Genomic DNA, 13,992 nt, shown 5'->3' with positions numbered 1-13,992 from the left:
TAAAGAATATCTACAAAAATATGGTATGTCTTTGTTAAAGACTAAAGGAAGGATCATTTTTCATAATCAGCTCAAGGGGGATACATATTTTTTCTGCGTTCATTGGTCAGAGATGAATAGTTCCCGGGGGACAACAGCGTAACTTAGAAAAATCCTGTTGTTACATGTATACTTCATGGATGGGTATTCGGGGGATGAGGTGGGAATAATTAAACAAAGTCATGGAGGGTAACTTGGAAAGGCTTCCTTGCCCGTCTTTCATAATAATACAGGTGGGACCAAATAATCTTGGTAATGTGAAAAGTTGCGAGTTATATACAAAAATATAATGTGATTTGACACGTCTCCACACAATAAGCTAATTTGCTCGACTAATTTGGTCTGATATTTTCATGCGGAGATATTGGTCCGTTGCTACAAATGGAAAACGCTATTGAAACGGCTACGAAAAGAGTGAACCTGCTTCTAATGATGGAAATGGGGGTTGTGTCATACGACACTATAATGTACGTGCCAGACATGATAATTTGTATAGAACAGATGGCACTCGCGTAACAGACCAGCGGCGGATTTAGGCCGAGGCGTGGCAGGTATGCGCCCTCCCCCCCCCACCTAAAATTTGCAAAGTATAGGTTTTCAGGGGTATTTTTTGGCGGTTTTAGGTTGAAACTTTAATTTCTCGCTGATTTTACCACAAAGGATATCTACATTGCGCCAAATTTAGAAGAATATTTCAAAAAGCTAACCTCAATTTTTTTTTCAAAATTTCAATGTGCGCCTCCCCTAATCTAAAATCTTGGATCCACCCCTGCAGACTCTTGTAATGATATTTACCTTAATAATATTCAAGGTACTCTTGAAAAGTTCATATATGTGGAGCAGGGGTCGCTCGTTTTCCAACTTATGGACAATAAAAATAAGCTTAAATAAAAAGTCGTGAAAGGAAGCCGGGTTGGAATTAAAAAGGGGGAATTATGTGGAGGTGAGCAGGCGAGCTGCTCATCTGGCGGGATATGGCAATAATTTATGATAAATCGGATATGTCGGGATCCCAAAATTGTACGGAAGCTTATATTTTTTGGGTTGATTTTCGGTGTTATCGCAAAGATCGGTATTTGCTGATATGTAAAATAGTGGTTTTCTTTGTTACCAGAGAGACCGGTTCCTGAATTTTTACCATTTCCGAATCTTTGAACTTCTTTGAAAACACCGGAGAGTTCGGGTAAATATTTGCTATCGTACCGTATCTCTTGTCGTGTGTTATAATGGGACCAGGAGGATTGTAGCTTTTACTGGTAGCAGGGGGGGCTAGGCTTGCCCCGTTAGTAAATAGGCGGTCTAACTTTTGTCATCTTGCCATATCCTGTTCACGGAATCACTTCTCACTGTGGCCGTATCTTCCACCTAAAGTTTGTGTTATTCGATGCCAAATGAATCTTTCGATAATATTCCAGTATTATTCTATTATACCGTAGAAAACTCAGTGAATTCCCAAATGCTTTGTTGTGCATAGAAAGCTCATCATACAACATCAGTTTTGTGCATACTTGTCTGCTTCTCCATACTTTCTTTTCTGTCAGTTTTTTTTTTATAGATGTAACAATATAGTAAAAAAAAGACATCAATCCATAAGTTTATTTCTCGTAAATTCTTGAGAAAAATAACTGAAAATTTATTTATAATTGCATGTATATGGCATTGCCTTACTATTCTGGTGTTGTTCTGTATTTTGGGTTTATTTTCAGTTTTATTAAATGAACTATTTATCGCCTGATAGATAAACAGTGCTATATTGCAGATATTTTGTTTCTCAAAATCTACATACTGCAGAAATATTACATTTTACTGATCTAATTCTTTATTATCCTCCCTGTAAGACACTAACCTACATTTGTACTATTAAGAATTTCTTTTTCATTCCAATACTTCAATGAAATCATGCTGAATCAATTACACTAACCCAGATAACGAATAAAACATGGTTTGATATTTACATGATTAGCCTACCACTATACTAGAAGTTGAGCGAGAAATTAAATAAGCTTAAATTGAAAGTCGTTGAGCGAGAAAGTAAGCCAATACAATGCATGTCGATGCTAGACCTGCTGACCGGAGAAGATTATTATTTTCATCAGAACATTTTCTTTGTTATTGTTTTAAAGATACATGTGTGCATCTCACCTACTGCCACTACGTTTAGAATATATGCGTTCAGACCATATCGTGTTTTCTTCACGGTCACTGCTTTTGGTAGGTACTGGAACACTCTGGAAATAATTTTTTTTTTGGCATGGCCTGGAATAAGAAGAAAATAATCATTCTGGGCTAAACCTCATGAAAATACCAACATCAATCAATAATTTGAAATAACTAAAAACGATAATGAATTGTAATCCTACCTTAAAGTGGAAAAAATTGTACGAGCTAGTGTTTTAGGTTATTTCTATTCAGATTCATCTAGCTCCATATCAAGGTCCAATTTGATAAGCAACCGATGGGTTTGTCGCGACTTTGGAACGCAACTGTATACAACCGATACAACGATCCGCTCTTGTCAGGGGGTAATGGTTATTCAACATATATTCTCTGAATATGTTTATTTTTTCTGCATAGTGGTGATAAGTTACGTTTGGAGAAAATGCAACGTCGAAAACCAACGACTGACTAAGCTTTGCACGCTTCGTACTTCCCTGGTACGAAGCGTAGTCGATCGTGGGTTTCCGACGAACGAGAAGATGCACGGTATAATATTTTAATCATACAGACCCTCCTTTAAACTAGCCGTACAGCCAAATAAAAGAAGTTCACACTCTCGCTTGCACCGAAAACAATGTGTCTGGCTATTTTTTTTGTTAAGATGTAACTTGTATAATTATTGCGAGATATGTATTCAAAATCTGTAGCGGATGTTCCCCGTTAATGTTGTAGATACATAATTTCGCATGATAACCCAAAAAGTATAATAATAAACAGTTCAGTTGACGCTAATAAGCCTCTGTGGTTACATGTACATGTTTGACATAATATACATATAAAAGGTTTATGAACTATCTCACTTTTTATCTAGTAAAAAGCAGACAAGTGGCATGCAGCATATTTGTATCAGTTTCATGTTTAACAATATACATGTTATAAAAACATGTAATTATTGACTCTTTTTAGTTTGGCTATGCATTATAAAATGGAATGTTTGAATTTGTTGACAACAAACACAATCATCTTAATCATCTGAGATGTAAGTTGGTTGTTTCTATGGTTTATAAGCTATTCTTTTTTTTAGACAGCAGTTTCGGTGTAATACTTAGATAGTATGTATTTTAAAGGAACATATTGGTATCAGAGAGGAGCCAGTAACGCGGGGGTATAGAGGTGAAAGATGTCTTTTCTTATATTTGTATAGTTATTGACCTGTATCAAATTAAAAGGGACTTCGTGTATGTACATGTACCTGTATGATGAATTGTCAATGTGTACATTTGTATTACTGTTTTTCTATATAGTAATCTTTATAATATACACGTATGTTTTATCGCTAAATTTAGGGCGAACCTTTCTTGGGTTAGTCCCAATATTATAAAAACCTTAATCAGGGGCTGTATTATTCCCTAATTAATTAAGTTTTCAGAATTTAACATAAATTACATGTATTCAGGCACATGGTAATTAGCTGACAGTTGATAAGTGACACGCGAGTATATTGCGTCTTTAGTGACATTACACAGTTACTGAGTGGAATTATTTAATATGTAATATACTAGTGGTATACTTGTACATGTATATATAGTTCATTTTTGGTATCAAAGTAATGTTTTAAAATCTAGTACTGACCAAGTGTACTGAAGACGAGAAATATGAATAAAATTTAAACCTTATACACATTTAGTTACACTTGTAACAACGATTAATTATTTTCATTGTGTGATGTTTAGTACGGAGGCTCATTTCCTTTACATCACATGTATCGTGCATGTATAATTCACACGCACAATTAATTTGCGCGTTGGGGTTTGAAATATGCAGCAGATAGATTACACACTGAGTAATACCATTTATAATCAAAGTAATATATGTTTTCGATAAGTTACATGGGCTCTGTATACATGTTTTTAGAGATGCCTCATTGGAATAAATATAAAAATAGAACTTCATGTATGTCAGTGGTAAACTCACCTCAACGGTGCAACCAAAATTGAAATCATTAATTAAAAATATGTTTACATGTAATGTTAGACTAGGAGCTTGATACTAGTATTTCTGTATTAAATATTAATTCTTTAAAAAAATGACGGTTTATGTTGATTGTGCCACAACCCTGTTGTCGGCTATTTATTTTAGATAATCGAATTCTTTGGGAAAAATCCACGATGATATATATACTTATAACTTAATTTTCCGTTTGGACTGATTTGTAAATATATTATGTATCGGACTTCATTTTTAGTTAATTCAAGGGACGATTTTCCCTCAATTAAAGATAGCGTGGGCAGCTTCTTTTATCTTTTCGCGGTTCTAGGATCTGTTGACACAGGTGTGGGCTTGCAATTAACAGACATGTATACACATAGGACTTCATATGGTGCAACATGATCATCTAATTATGAAACAAGTTTCAGTTTTTTTAATCAGGAAAACAATCAGTTTTGATCTACCACAGTGGTTTAATGCAAATGTTGCATAACAAGAACAATAAACATTTTACAAGATTTTTTTAATATGTTTTGGGGAGGAAAAAAATTGTCATTCAAAAGCTCTCACTTAAAAGAGTTGAAATCAGGGAAATCTGCCCTATACCGACTGTCAGAGGTTACAAGACCTCAAGTTTGGGACCCCCCCCCCTCATGTTTGGGGTACTACCCCTCATATGGCAGTTTTTAAGTCAATTATAAAACTTTAAAGTTATCTAAATACATGCATGCAATTTGTTTAAAAGTGGGAATATTTGTGTAATTTTAAGTAACTTTTGAAAATGAAGTACATTTTTATTTTCATTATTTCATAAGTTACAGGCCCAAGTAAACGCAATATTTCAAGGCCCACAACTATTTAGATATATCCTGGGTAGGAAAATTGAGAATATTATACGTTTGAAGTGCCTCGAATAAAACGTTTATTTCAAATTATAAGGAATAAGTGAACAATAGCGACTTTTAAAAGGTAAAAAAGAACTACATAAAAAATATAAATTAAAGGTACAAAATTGACAAAATGACAATATGTCGTGAAATGTTAAAGTAAAGGTATATCTAATATTTAGATATTAGAATAAAAAGTATCTTTATTCAGAAAAATATACTTCAAATACAATAAACATCCCCGCTTTTAAATAAAATAAGACAATTTAAAAACATTATAATGCTATAATGGATGAATAACTCATGTCGAGACTAATAAGGTTGTTGAGAGCTTTGAATTAAATTGTTGAGACAGTTTAAGACTTAGTTGAGACTGGTTGAGACTAAGTCGAGACTATTCGAGACTGGTAAGACTGTTTGAGACAGGTCAAGACTGTGTCAAGACAAGTCGAGACATGGTCGAGACTAGTTGAGACTAGTTTGGACAAGGTGAGACTCGGTCAAGATAATCCAAGTATTTTTCAGACATATTTAGAAAAGTTAAGACAGAGTTAGCACAAGTTAGAACACAATATGCCCTATTCAGACTTATATAACTTAATAGTGTTTTTAGCGGTCACTTATATAAAGTTTAGCAGACAGAACCCTTCTTTGTCGGATACCACGAAAAATTGGAACCAATCCTCCCAACAAGTTCAGTGTACATATTGTCAAGGGCTAATTTGCCCATAATACCATCTTTACAGGGCGGTCATAATTGAAAATTCGGATAGTGAGTGCAAATCAGCATGATTATGGTGATCTAGTTTTGTGACAATTTTGGTTCCAATCCGTTGGACTGTTTTTAGGAATATATAAGAAGAAGGAGAATAAGGGGACACTGACCAAAAATATGTTCCTATGTTTCCCCACTCCGTTTAGGAAACAAAATGAATGAAATTATTACATATTGACAGAACCATTGAAATAATGCCAAAAAAAAGTTTCTTGGCAAATTGTTTTAGTGTGTAAACATGTTATTTACACTGTTCTAGGTATCGTCAGATTAGAATTAATCATCCATATAATCAATATAGTCGACAGTATAATTAGCGGCAGTTATAATATTATGACGTCATTTTGAGACTTCGTCAGCTGTTTCCTCAAAAACGATGTACCTGTGCCTCTCCTTAAAAAGAACAGTCACTTGGAGGTGGGAAATAACAGACCCGTCAGTATACAATGTACTACCAGTGGTTTTGAAGTTTTTCTGGAGGGCCATATACCGGCAGCTTATGGACTTGTTTAAAGCATTGTTCATGCGTCATAGTCTGCTATTAGGCCTGGGTAATACAGCACTCTTCGAAGTTATTGAGGAATGAAAACAAGCAGTCGATAAAAACATCTACGCTGCTGCTGTGCTTATTGGCCTTTCGAAAGCTTTCGGTTGCCTACCACATGGTCTTTTATTATTAAAACTACAAAAGTACAAGATTAAAAATTGAAATAAAAAATTCAGTTTAGACAGTAATGAAATTAAATGTTAAACTCCTGGGTGTGACAATAGACTATCAACTTAAATTTGATAAACATGTATCTGAAATTGTAAAAAAAAGCTGCAAGGCAGCTGAACGTACTGAAACATTTTCGAAAACATTTAACAAATTTGGGGAGGCAAATTATCTACTATTATTTCATCATGTCAAAGTTTAATCATTTTTCAATTATTTGGCATTTCTGTGGGGAGGCACATTTTTGTAAAACTGAAAAATGGGAAAAAATTAAGAACGCGTCTTGAGATTTATTTACGAAGTCTATAACAGCCCTATGAAATTTTACTTCGGAAATCTGGTCTTCCAACATTAAAAATAAGGAGATTATGAACAATGGCTACATAAGTTTTTAAAATGCTATCCAAACAGTCTCTTTTATACTTACAATTACTTATAATTAAATGCATAAATACTTCTTATACTTTTGGAAAGGCAAATACAGTAGAAAAACCACAGGTAAAACAACAATACATGTATTTGAGTTACACTGATTCAGATATGGAGAATCAATATATGGAATGAGCTGCCTGATAAAATTCGAAAAGAAACCTTGTACAATGCAAGAGTTTCATTAATAACTGGAATGGCATCTTATGCAAATGTGGTTCTCGCAGTTCTTGCTAATCATCTTTACTCATATAGCTTAGCATGGTCTTGCCTTTATTTTACTCAGTAATTTTACTCAGTTATTTATTCATGAAGTCAGTGCTCATTTAAGCTTTCAGCTTGCTTTGATTAGTTTATCAATGTGCTTTTTATAGTGATTTAACATTGCATGTACTTTAATTTGATTGATTGATTGTTGTTGGGGTTTAACGCCCGAACAGCAATATAACAGCTATATTCAGGCGATGGACATTATATAGATGATAAAATGAACATGAAATGAAGATGATAATGAAATTAAAATTGGGATGGGCACAAGGATAAAAGGGTTGACAAATTTTGGTTGCCACTAGAAATAAGGAGAGGTGGATAGGGTCGGGCAATTTAGCCTCCTGTGGCGGAGCGCAAAGGTTCAAACTTTTATCGAATACCACAGCAGGGTTCTTTAATGTTCGAGGATTGTGGCATCTTTCCCAACACGGTGCGCCACTGTGCTTTGCGGTCAGGTTTTCTTATTATAGCCCGACGATCCAAGCATGTAACATGCCCGGGGTACCCTATTCCACCACCTGGGGCACACAATCCAGTTGCTGTGTGGGCACAGCGCCCTAGCCCCGACAAGGGTTCTGAGCACTGACTGCTTAGGCGCCTTTAACGACAAGCTTATAATCAGCGCTACTGTGGGCCTTTTGACACACAGACCCGCACGGGACACTAATTTGTGTGTATTTTAATGATATATGTATTGCATGCGTCTAATTAACATGCATCTGTATATCAGCATGTTTGCAAGACATTTGTGTACTTGTATGTGTTGTTTTGTTTTGTGAATTGGTATAAAAGCTCTACAGAGCTTATGTTGTATGTAATGTTTGCATTCAACAGAAAATAAAAAAAAAATGTTCTGTACCGATCTCTAACAGTTCCGTTCTGTTCTGTGATTGGAAAGTCTCCAAATACAGTGTCGGATATCCGAAAAGGATTCCCGGATGGAATTCATTTGTGTTGCAAAAATGTGGTAATCTTGGGCAAAACTATGGCTAAAATGTGGAAGTGCTGAAAACACCACTTTCATATTTTTGGGTCAGAATCACGCATTTTTTGGTTTTTTTTATTTACCCAGAAATTATACATCATATGTTTTTATTTGTTGTGATTTATATTCCCCCTTCTAAAGTGCTGTGGAAGGGGTAATGTCTATCAGCTGGGGGAATGAATCCTCCACCCTGGCAGACTAAAAAACACAGGCTGGGATCGAGTGGTTGTTCTGGTAGAGATTTTATGTCGGTGGACAAAGTTCGGATGTTGACGAATTTATATAATTATGTTCTTCTACGGTAGGATTTTCTGACAACTCACAAGAAACCGACAAGTTAGCACTCCAATTATATTCTGTTATATACAAATGTACATGTACATGTTTATTTTTGTTCCGTTTGTTTTTGTTTTTATTTCTTTTGTTTTTAGTTTATGTATAGGTGAATTTAATAAGTATCAAGAAATGGCCACATTGAATACTTTCTGTATTTTTTTGTGTTTTTGGATTTAGTGTTTATATCGGCTCATTATGGCGAAACCAAGATACCAATTATTGATACCCCTTCACCTGAAATTCAGTGAATGGCAACAATACAGTATAAACCAATTCTGCTAACTGGAAGATGACAAAACCCTATATCAAAAGATTAAGTCCAGAAGTACAGCACAGCTTGTTGCATTATATCAAGTGGCAAGTACCTGAAAAGTGTAACGAAAAGGGTAACAGACAGATGGACACCTCACTCCTCTTGCTTTGATATGGCGGTATAAATGAATATATTCTTGTTTGCAGTATATTGATGTCGTATTATTTGTCAAAACACTATAATATTAAATTTCAAGCCCCCTTTCCTCTAGGCCAGCTAGCACCCCCCTTTTCAGAGCATACCGATGAGTATACCGGTAGTAAATGAAATAATTCACGAAGCGATTACTCTGTCAACCGACAGTGGAATTCCTTAGCAATTAAATTGTTATTTTGTTCTGGAGCAATAGATACGGCGCTCGTAAACCACGTGATTAAACTGAAATCTGACCTATGTGTTTGTTATATTATACATTATGTGTTAATACACTATATTTTAGTAATTAGAATATTTCCGTGAAAGTGAAGTTTAAAGTATTTTTATCGATTACGGAGAACAGAAGAAATGTTCAGAATGTGAGTAAATCATTAATTTCAAATCAATATATAAAGTCGTACAAATGTAACCGAAACCAAAAAAAAAAGGCATGGGGGTGATGTCCCCCTTTGTGAAACTGAATGTACTCAGATTGCAATTAATAGATCGGTCAATGTTGCATGCATGATCTTTCCGTTTCACAGTAGACGAAGGAAAAGAAAAAGAAGGCTTATTTTGCTATCGACGGCATCGTCACAAAACATAACAAAATGATTAAATAAATAAAGGAAGGACACGTGTAATTTCTCAAAATAATGTGAGTGAATCATTAATTTCAAATCATTATATGAAGCACTTGTATAAAGTCGTAGAAATGTAATGGCATCTTAAAGGCCTGGGGAGAGGCTGAGATCATCATTTTTCAAGTAACTTATTAAAGTGGTGTATCGGAAATATTCTGTCTGTCTGCCTTGAAATATTCTACTGGAAGGCTTTGCATCATATTTAGATCTACATGTAGGTGATAGATAATTTATGTCAGACCACTGATTGGGAGGTGGTGGTAATTCCAACCTGGTTGCACTTCATTTGTAAGGTTGCTCACAGTATTTCTAGTTTTCAGTTGTCGCCAGAGTGTGTTCTTATACACTGTGAGCTAGTAAAAATGTCTATAATATTTATTATGTTTTATATTGGCCATAATACTATTATTGTACTTTAACCAGTTTCTGAAAAGTAGCACCTCGATCCCTACTTGCTATAGGGCAACACATTGAAATTAAAATCTGACTTATTGAAAATACATCTGTATTTATAATATTTAATTAGAGTATTTGTTCTATAATGTTTTGTTGTAATGTAGAGGTGTATATTTTCATGATAATTAGTTGCATGTCTAGATAAGCATATTTTGATTTAGTCATTGCACCATTAATCTTATACCCAGAAGTTTATCTTTATTATAATTTTAAGTGGTTTACTATAGGAAAGATGTAGGATGTTTTTAAGTAGCTGTCAAAGTTTTTTATTTGGTGCTAAGTTGGTGTTGAATTGGTGCTTAATTTAGGTCAGTTATGTAAGATATGATAATTAAAATAGTTGATGTGAAATTGGTGTTGAACAGTATATAAGGGCTTTGATTTTCAGTTTTTTTTTTTTTAAATTGGATCGAACTTTAGTAGTGGAATAGAATGGGATAGCCCACCAAACTTGATGTTGAGGAATATACGGCTGCAGGAATGTTGTTTTTGAGAGTTGCAACTTGCCGTAACTGGAAGTTTTGACGTATACTTGCCTTAGGGTGCACTATACAGTTACATTAAGGCGCACTGTTTCGCGTTACCCCGGTCAAATTTTGTAAAACTTAAAATTGAAAGTTGAAATTTGGTGGATATATTGTTTAAATGTGGATAAACATTTATACATAGACAGATGTAATATATGTTCTGGTAAACAGGTGCAATTTAAATGAAAAATGGTATCTGGAAGGTTTCAGTCTCCTGCCGTGTTAGGTTCTCTTCTCAGCATCAGATGACTGATTTTCAAAATACCTTATTTTGCACGAACTTTTGGGACTAAAATTGTGAGAGAATGAATGGAAAAGGGTCAATTTATTTTTACCTTTTTTCCACCTACTCTAAGCATGCTTTCATCCTGTGGTAGTGTCTAAGTGCCTGATATTTTATAAAACATAGTATTTGGCTGTTAGTTTTTGAAAGGCACCCCTGACTTGTATTAAAACTCAGTAATATTTTTTTCAGTATGTTACCATGGCTACTAGATTTTATAAGAATAATCACTAAATTACTTATAAATGACTTGAACCTCCACACACCAAGGATTTGAAAAAATATGCACTTTTTTTTATGACAAAACACTAGAAATTTCTGTGTGGACTGCCTCAAAACAGCTTTATTTCAACAAAATGAGACCAAATTTTCAGAAATGACCTAACTGTATTGTACTACCTTAACAGGAAGTATTTGTATTCTGGACAATATATTCCGAGGTTCCGGACAATGGTCCGAGGTTATTGTGAATTATTGACGTTAGTATACATGTAACTTGCCTTAACATGAAGTTATCGTGTTCCGGACAATGGTCCGAGGTTCCGGACAGTGGTCTGAGGTTCCGGACAGTGGTCCGAGGTTATAGATTGTATATTGTTGAAGATAGTATAACTTGCCTTAACAGGGAGTTATCGCTGTATGGAGAATTCCTCGCTTGTTGATGTCTGTTGTATTGTTCCCCTGTGTCATGTGAATCCAATCCGTATTAAGGAATTCGATAACTTGATTGAGCGCACCGTGTATGTGAGTTTTCGTAATTTCCTGATGTCGAAATAACTTTTCATTCTGTAACATGTATTTTCTGTATAGTCGTAATAAATCGTAGATTAGTGACAATTCTCTTTATTTTATACCCGCCTGGAATTGTGAGCAACTTGGCATCAGTGGTTAAAACATACCAGCCAAGAGCTTTGCACATACTCGGCCGCCATGGCAGTAACTTAAAGTTGTTTTTTACCGGACACAAATTCGGTACCAGTATTTATGTTAATTGTATAACCGACAATTTACCCAGCACATGTGACAGTTCATTTGAATCGAATTATTCTAGGACAGTCGATTAAGAACTAAAGACCGAAGAGGATAAAACAATTACGTTTTGTCTAGATTGCCAATTTCTTGGCCAGATTTAAAAAAAGTTCTAAACTCTCCATCACGCTAGGGTGTTGGTATCTTACTACACATATGTATCAAAGAGAATAGACTTGTTTTAATTTTGTGACTTGAACTAGTATAAAGTTGAGACCGCAAACAGACATTTCATTTCTCCGCGCAATGGTTGTAGAGTCAAATTGTACATGTATATCTCTATGAAATCGTATTACAAGGTTCTATACAGCAAACAAGGTAGATTTGGTTTTATGACATGCAATTTGTAGGAAATAGAATCAAACTGTGACCAAAAACATGTTCATGATAGTTAACAACACATACTTAATTACCGCCAAGTTTTCTATTTTAGAAATATTCAGATTGCGTGGTCAGTTACTGAATAAGTAGAAAACTATAGGCCCAAGAGAGCTTGAATCGCCAACCTGGTTAACCATATGCTTTTTGAAAAAAAACTTGAGGAATGAGACAGGCTAAGTTAAAAATCAACTGAATGGTCAAATGCTGGAAATGCTTTTAATGTCATTTTGATGATCTGAGCCAGAATTTGGCTAAAGGCAACAATTTTTTAATTATTAAAAAAAACTGGCTTCCGACCCCTAAATTTCAATTTTAAGTCGTTAATATTTTTACCGACTTTTGCACTTGTAATTTCAGTAAATAACATTTGCATATCATTTGCTTGAATATGTAGTTATACGACACATAATGATGCAGATCCTCGCCGTGTTTACCGCCATAGCGTCATAGTTCTAGCTTCATACGAGATAAAAATGTACCTCTTAAGTATCAAACGTGTGTTCTACGTGTGTTTCTTGCTTGTACGAGAACGGGAAGTTAACATGAAATCATTGGTTAGCTTTGAACATAAGCCAGTTTCCGATTCAGGCACTGTGACTCATTACAAGACAATATATATCATATACATTAGCACGCCCCAATATTTATGAATAATAGCCAGCTGCTTAATCTGGTCCCTAAACTGGTTCCCAGGTCAACATCATTAGCGACACAAACGCTACAACGTACCTTTTTAAAACATATACACATTTCTATGCGTGTTTTTTTACTTGCATTAGAACGGGGAGTTTACATTATAATAGATAGAATAACCGGTTAGTATTGAATTTATGCCATATTGCCCAGTTTCCGATTCAAACAAAGGCGTTCCTTACAACTGATTATATAAAAGTTAAATATATTATAAGGACACCGATATGTATATACACATATATAGCCATTGCCAGTTGTTTGATCTGGTTCCGGGTAATTGACAACATTCGTGTCATCTCGGTTACATTTACATGTACGAAAGACTGCGCAATCGAATCAAGGAAACCAAGATTTTAGCGGAAGTCACCCGATTTTAGAGCATATCGTATTTGTACCATTTCGGATGTTGAAAGTAAACCAAAATTAGTGACAGTGAATACTTGACGATTAGCGACTTAGAAGACTTCAGTCTTTGATTAATATAGGCAGCCATATCTATTTACGAATTAAATAATCCCGACAGTCATTTTGAGCACAATACACTAAAGAATTGTCATGCTTGTTTTCATTAAATGATCTTAATAAATGGTTTTAGAGAAGATTTTCAAAGTTGTACATGTGAAAAAAAGCAAACAAAAACTGCTTCGGGGGCCGTAACTCCTACATCAGTCGATGGTTTTGAAAATTTCGGCATAGGTCCGTCTAATGATGCTGAACGATATTATTCCCTGCCAGAATTTCACTAAAGGCAACGGTTTTTGAGTTATTTGCAAAATAACTGCCTACTGAGCCCTATGTTTCATTTTTAGTAACGATGGCCATGTTTTTTTCATGGATCAAAAATCCCAACGGATTTGTGCAGAACACCCTAAGGAACCATGTTTGAAACCTGTCGGTCAAGTAGTTTCAGAGAAGATTTTTGAAAATTTGTCCACGACGACGACGGACA

General features: G+C 34.9%; 1 protein-coding gene across 9 annotated transcripts in view; it reads right to left on the bottom strand.

The window, feature by feature from the left end:
• The window catches only part of LOC148596746 (uncharacterized), a 144,939-nt gene that overhangs the window by 19,139 nt on the left and 111,808 nt on the right, over positions 1-13,992 (bottom strand). The gene's annotated exons all lie outside the window — the stretch shown is intronic.

This window comes from Perna viridis, chromosome 15, assembly GCF_037379345.1.
Source record: "Perna viridis isolate PV_CMFRI_1.1 ecotype Kerala chromosome 15, ASM3737934v1, whole genome shotgun sequence".
In the NCBI taxonomy this organism is placed as follows: domain Eukaryota; kingdom Metazoa; phylum Mollusca; class Bivalvia; order Mytilida; family Mytilidae; genus Perna; species Perna viridis.
The sequence above is the reverse complement of the archived record's forward strand: the minus strand, read 5'-3'. Positions and strand labels throughout refer to the sequence as shown.